Below are 6,612 nucleotides of genomic sequence, written 5' to 3' on the forward strand. Positions count from 1 at the left end.
GATGGCAGTAAAGTAACCAAAACGCACACACATAAAACATGCATGCGCACACTCAACATAAGTTACCTGCATGTCACACATACAGAGGTGGGAAGTAATGAAGTACAAATACTTCATTACAGTACTTTAGTACAATTTTCAGGTATCTGTACTTGAGTAGTTTTCTTTCTGACTACTTTTTACTTTTACTCTCTACATTTTTAAACAAGAACTGTACTGTACCTTCAACGCTCAACACTTTTAAGACAGGCTCATTTATGCTGTTCATCCTAGCAGGCTAAAGCTCAGACATACTAGAGGTGGGCGGATTGATCCAAATATCGATAGTACTGATACCAAAACTAGTATTGGTATTGGATGGATATATGATTGGATCGATACTTTGCTTTTATACTTCAAGTTCAATATTTAGCCTGCTGAACTGTTTTAATTATTTCTTTGGAAAAAATAAACGTCATACATGCACTATGAAAAATGTCTGAACCTTTTTCTGTGCTTAAGAGATAGAAAAATGTACATTCCAGGTCTCCAAAAAAAACCAAAACAGTTTCAAAACACATGAAAAGCTGAAAGGTGTGTTTTGTTGTGTTAACTAATTATTGCGGAAAGTAACAGTGGTGATTAATATGTGTTCAGAATTTGCAAATTGAGAATTCATCTCATAAGTCATGACACACTACTCTCCTCCAATTAGCTGCCTGAATAACTTAAAATTATTGGTACTGATATCGGCATTACTGGCCCTGTTTTTACTTGGTATTGGATGGATACCAACATTTGTAGTGTGGCACAGCACTACTGTGAATTAGGGAAAGTGTGAATGTTGAATGTTTTTGTTGAAATGTCCAGTGAAGTATATACATGTTAAATGACATGATATACGTGTTCAAATAGCATCAATTAACACACAACTTCAGGTTTTTTATTTCTATATGATAATTCATCATATTTAAAAAAAAAGAGCAAGTAGTCTGATGTCCTGTAATCATTATGAAGCTATTATTTGAAATACAATAACACATTAAGTTTTTGGACAAAGTATCAGATCAGTATCTTCAATAAAATCCTGAATTTTACTTAGTATCGGATCAGAAAGGAAATTAGTTGTATTGCACATCACTAACAGATACTTCGGAAGCAGCCTGTCAGTCTATTTATTTTTTAAATAACTGTTGTGGATTCTAACACAATATGTCTTATTTTGCCCCAAACAGCCTGTTAGTAATCAAACTGTAGAAGGAAAAGGCAAGAATTTTATGTTTCTGCAATCCTATAGAAATAGCAAAACCAAATGTATGCTGGTCAGAAATACCAACTGAAAAAATCCCTGTTCTAACTTCTTCCAGCAAATAATTTAATATAACTTTATGCATGCAAAAAAAAAAGTGCTTTAGATTAAAGACCTATTTCTTGTAACTTTTAAAGTCTCTACTCTCAACTCCTTGCTTGACCCATACCTTCCCTTTTACTGACCCTGACACTTCCCACTTCACTCTAAGTTCTCTCTGTGTCTTTTAAATGTGAGTGTAGACGTCTTGTTACAGTTTGCTGGTTATTCCTTATTGTGCCTCAGACCAAATAAAGAAAACACAGAGTCTGACACAGCAATCGGGCAGTCACAACAAAATACAGAGAGAGTTTTTAGCCTTCTGTTTGTCTGCTTGAAACAAATGAAGCCAGCAGGGGCACTGGCTTACATCAGGGGACAGCTTGTTGCAGATAATGCTCTCATTTGGAGGGAAATTGACCCTGGGCGCTGAATTCTCAGCAAGATAAGTTATTCTAGCAAGAATGCATGTAGGACTTTTTTGGAACTAATGAGAGCGAGATGAGAGAAAGAAGGACTCAGGATTAAAATGCCTTTCAGGCCGAGCTGCAGAGTAGATGGGCATCCATTAAGACTTAAAGAGAGATGAAAGAGTAAAAGATGATTAACGTATACAGTTTCTAATTATAGAAAACAAAGCGGTTTCATATGCACATATTTTATCGTTTAAAAACAAAAGAAAACAAACACAATTTTTGAAATGAAAGCTTAAAAGGGTTCAACGGATATCCTTAACAACTTACCACAGTATCACTGTCATCAGACAGAAGTGGGCTTCACTTACTGACTAACTCGTGTCATATTCCTTTAACAAAGTTTTAAAGCTTCCACCAGAGTAAACAGACGTTGACAGCTGAAGTGAACACTAACAGCGTACAATCACCATCGATGAACGGTGGCCAGAGATGTTTGTCTTACAGCAGCCACCCTAGCAACGACTAGGCACTTGAATTCGGAGGGGGAGAGATCAAAAAATCTCACGGAGAAATTCACCTTTATTTTACTTCAAAAACCTTCTGTTTCTATTACACCAAAAAATTATTAAGATGTGATGGGTCTTAATCACTTAGGATGTTATGTGTAAAGAAAAAGATTTAAATCCAAATATTGTCAAAATATGATCTGTCTTTCTAGTCCTTGTTAATAAGACTTTTCAGAAACATGCACAGATAAAGGAAGGCAGTCCTATATATTTCTTTATTATGTGTTAAAGCACAGATCCTGGTTGAAGAAAAAACCCCAGTCATCATCACAGTAATAACATGTAACATGGTAATACCATTTAGAGTAAATATCTGTTTCTGACATTATTAGGGGCAAATACGACAAGGTCAGCTACTTCTAAATTTAAAATTGAGATCATCCAGGCCTTTATATCTTTAATATATGTCAGTAGTTTAAAAAATGTATTTATGTTATCTGGCTTCATAAACAAGCACAACTGGGTATCATCTGCATAACTAAAATATATGTTAAAAAAACAAAATAAACATAGTGAAGCATGACACACTGAAGCATAGCGTGAAATTTATGATAAAGTATAAACTTTTTAGTATAAGTATGATCACAATGACGTTAAAACCATGGAATGCTTGTCATCTAATAAAGTTAAATGTGTCCTGTTAAATATCAAACTATTATTACGTCTTATTGCGATGCAGTCTCATACACATATGGTCATACAATAGAACAGAACAGTCTAAATAAAGTGCAGCAGTTGTTAACGCTTCTGTACTTGATGATGCATCTGCATTTGTGGTAAATCTGGTTATTTTTTTCTCTAATGGTTAAAACTTTTATGTACAGATGTTTATGAATCTTTATAGCAGAGAGCTAGCTCTGCACAAGGTGAAACACTTAAATTCTTTGGACTGGAAAATGTGTCAGAAGAAAACTCAAGTTTTTCTTGATTTATTATTTAATCATTATTACAGTATTTAGGTCCTTGGGATCTTTTAAAACAATTTAAAAGCTCTTTCGAGGCCAGGTGAAATTCTTTTAAATGAGTGGAATGCAGCCCTTGTTATGTAACTAATCTTCTGTTCATTCTCCAAGTGTGGGCTTCATGGGGTAATAAGCATTATTTATTACAAGTCTCATTTATTAGGTCTCTGTGGTTTGTTAAATTCTTAATCTAATCATCCTGCATTAACCATCATCCTACCGATTGCTCTTGTTGTTTGTTGTTGTTTTAATCATTCCAATTTTTATGACTTCCTAATGATGTCACATGATTGTTTTTAATTCACATTGGAAGCAGACTTGTTCCTGTAAATCTGGGGTCTCGAACTCACCGCCCAGGTCGACTTGCGGCCCTCGTCACCCCTACTTGTGGCCCATATATTGACGTGAACAAATATAATGCAATTTGGCCCTCGAAGGGAGAATTTGTTTGTTATTGATTGCAACGTTAAAATAAGTGATTTAAAAAGCAAAAGATTATTTAATATGAAGGCAATATGAGCAGATATGTGTGTGTGTGTGTGTGTGTGTGTGTGTGTGTATACACACACACACACACACACACACACACACATGGAAGTCCCGAGGTCAAAATGGGAGACGCCCCCAAGGGTGGTGGGGAATGACCGAGCTAAGATCCTTCCAGAAAGAGACAGACAAAATGGAGAAAAGAAGCTTAAGAAATACCAAGGGCTCAGAGAAGAACTGGAGAAGATGTTGAGGGTGAAGGTAAGACCTGGGATCACCCCAGTGGTAACCAGAGCACTAGGTGAGGTGACCCCCAAGCTAGTCCAGTGGCTCCAGCAGATCCCGGGAACAACATCAGAGATCTCTGTCCAGAAGAGTGCAGTCCTAGGAACAGCTCATTTAAGTTTGAGACCCCTGTTGTAAATGTTAATCTAGGGGTGGAGGTTAATGGGTATCAGGTTGGGTGGTCTCAGGATTTTGTTTGTGCTTTTCACTAACAATGTGATTCTGTTGGCTTCACTGATGCATGACCTCCAGGTTTTCACTTCAGCATTTTCCAGCTTTGTGAAGTGGCAGGATGAGAATCAGACTTAGACTATGGTTCTCAGAAAACCGTGGAATCCGCATATGACGGGCGAACAGTTGGCTACCCTAAAAGGAAGAGTTTAAATATGTCAAGGTCACAAGTGAGGGGAGAGTAGAATGGGAGATTGACAGATAAGTTGGTGCAGCATTTACAATGATGCCGATGGTTTATTGGTCTGTTGTGGTGAAGAGAGAGCTGAGTGTGAAGGCAGATATAGATTTACAGGTTTATCTACATTCATCCCCTCATGTATGGTCACAACCTTTGGGTAGTGGCCAAAAGACTGAGATCCAAATGACATCTAAGATCATAAATAGTAAAGAATCCACTTATAGTTTATGCAATTTTCTCTAATTCAGCTTATATGAAATATAATGGTTAGTATGTATTTCTTGTTTTTATTTTGTCATATACTGGATATAATTGAACTTTCAAAGAACAGCTTCAGCCCAAAATCACTGGTGACTCATCTTTTCATTCACTTTCAACATGGGGAAGAGATTTATGGCATAATGGGTTATATTTTAACTTGGATTCAAAAAGGACTTAATCAATTTTGTCCTTTTCATTCTTTTAAGTATTTCAAATATTAAGTTGCTTTTAGCAAGTAACTTAGAGTTAGACTTTGAATTATGTACTGTCAGGGTTTCTGGGTCTTTGACCCAGTATTCTTAGTTCATGTTCACTGTTTATCTACTGCCTGTTCCACTTCCTGTTTTATTGTGTTAGCCTTGGTCTGTGTGCATTATGTTCAGTCCTCTTCCCATTATCATTAGTTCATTATGTTCAGCTGTGTACTCACCGGTCTCTCATTATCATCATTATCACCAGTCTGTGTATTTAAGCCCTCTGTTCTACCCATTCAATGTCGGGTCATTAATGATGTATGTCTGATGTCAATGTCGTCTGTATGTCCAGTCAGTCAGTCAGTCAGTCCTTTGTTCATTCGGTCAGCCAGCCATTTCCTCCCTCTGTACTGTTTGCTCACTCCTTCGGCAATAAACATCCACCTTCACCTACCTGCCTGTGAGTCCAGCGTTTGGGTCCTCCTTCTCTCATCCACGACACTACCCTTGACATGTACAAGCATTAACACCTAGTATATAATTCAATATGATTATGAAATAGGCATAAAATGACAGTCTATTATGTCCAGAAATATAAAGCAAATATATCAAATGAAAATAAAAAAATGTTAGGCTCTCAGTGTATTAAACACAGATTTTTCTCCATCTTTTTGAGGAAGCACTTACTTCCTCTAATTATACATTTTTGTTGTGGATGAGTTTCTTTCAGGTGAGTCCTAGATAGTCTAATACATACCTCAGATCTCCAACTGTCAAAGTAAAATAAAACACTGTCACAAAATACCAAACACTTCCATACTAAACACTCATGTCCATTTAACCTGCTTATAAGAAGAAGGAACATGTCTCTTGGAAGTCCCAATAAAGAAAAAAGCCTGAATAATGTTTCAATTTGATGCTGTTGATATGAGATGTCCCAGTAAGATTTCTATATGATTCCTTTAACCTGCTTAAAAAGAACAGAATTTCACATTTCAAGTGACAGAAAAAAATGTTAGCCATGAAAAGCATTGTGATTCAGTAGATCCCTTCACCATTTTAAAAATACATAAAGTGAGCAAACACAATATTTATTACAGACTGGGAAATAATTATTTGATCCCCTCCTGAGTTTGTACGTTTTCCCACGTAAAAAAAAGAACAATGTCTAATGTTTATGGTAGCTTTGTTTTAATGGAAAGAGACAGAACATCAAATCAAAAATCCAAAAGAAATATTACATAAAAGTTATATAAAGATATACATTTATTTGCTTGTCACTGAGTTAAGTGAGTATCCCCAAACAAAACAGGGGCAGGTATTTGGTGGAGAAACCTTTGTTGGTAAGCACAACAGATTATCGGATTATCTCAGCCCACTTTAACAGTACTGCCTTTTATGTGATATTGTGCCCTCCATTTGGGTCAAATTGGCTTGATGTTTGAAGGCCTGTAGTGACAGAATTTTTTTTAAAAATCCCTTAAATCTGTTAAACCTAAAGTAGCAAGCCTGATTTTAAAATGTAAGGATATTTGTGTTAAGTTAAAAATTGTCAGAAAAATAAATACTCAAGTAAAGTATTACTAATTCACCTCTTGAGTCACACTGAACTAAAAATGTGATACTGCTGATTAGGGCTGCCACAAACGATTATTTTGATAGTCGACTAGTCACCGATTATTTTTGCGATTAGTCGACTAATC

This window comes from Aulonocara sp. 'chitande type north' Nkhata Bay, linkage group LG12, assembly GCF_057382095.1.
Source record: "Aulonocara sp. 'chitande type north' Nkhata Bay isolate Kocher_YH1m ecotype deep benthic linkage group LG12, A_spYH_male_GT1.1, whole genome shotgun sequence".
In the NCBI taxonomy this organism is placed as follows: domain Eukaryota; kingdom Metazoa; phylum Chordata; class Actinopteri; order Cichliformes; family Cichlidae; genus Aulonocara; species Aulonocara sp. 'chitande type north' Nkhata Bay.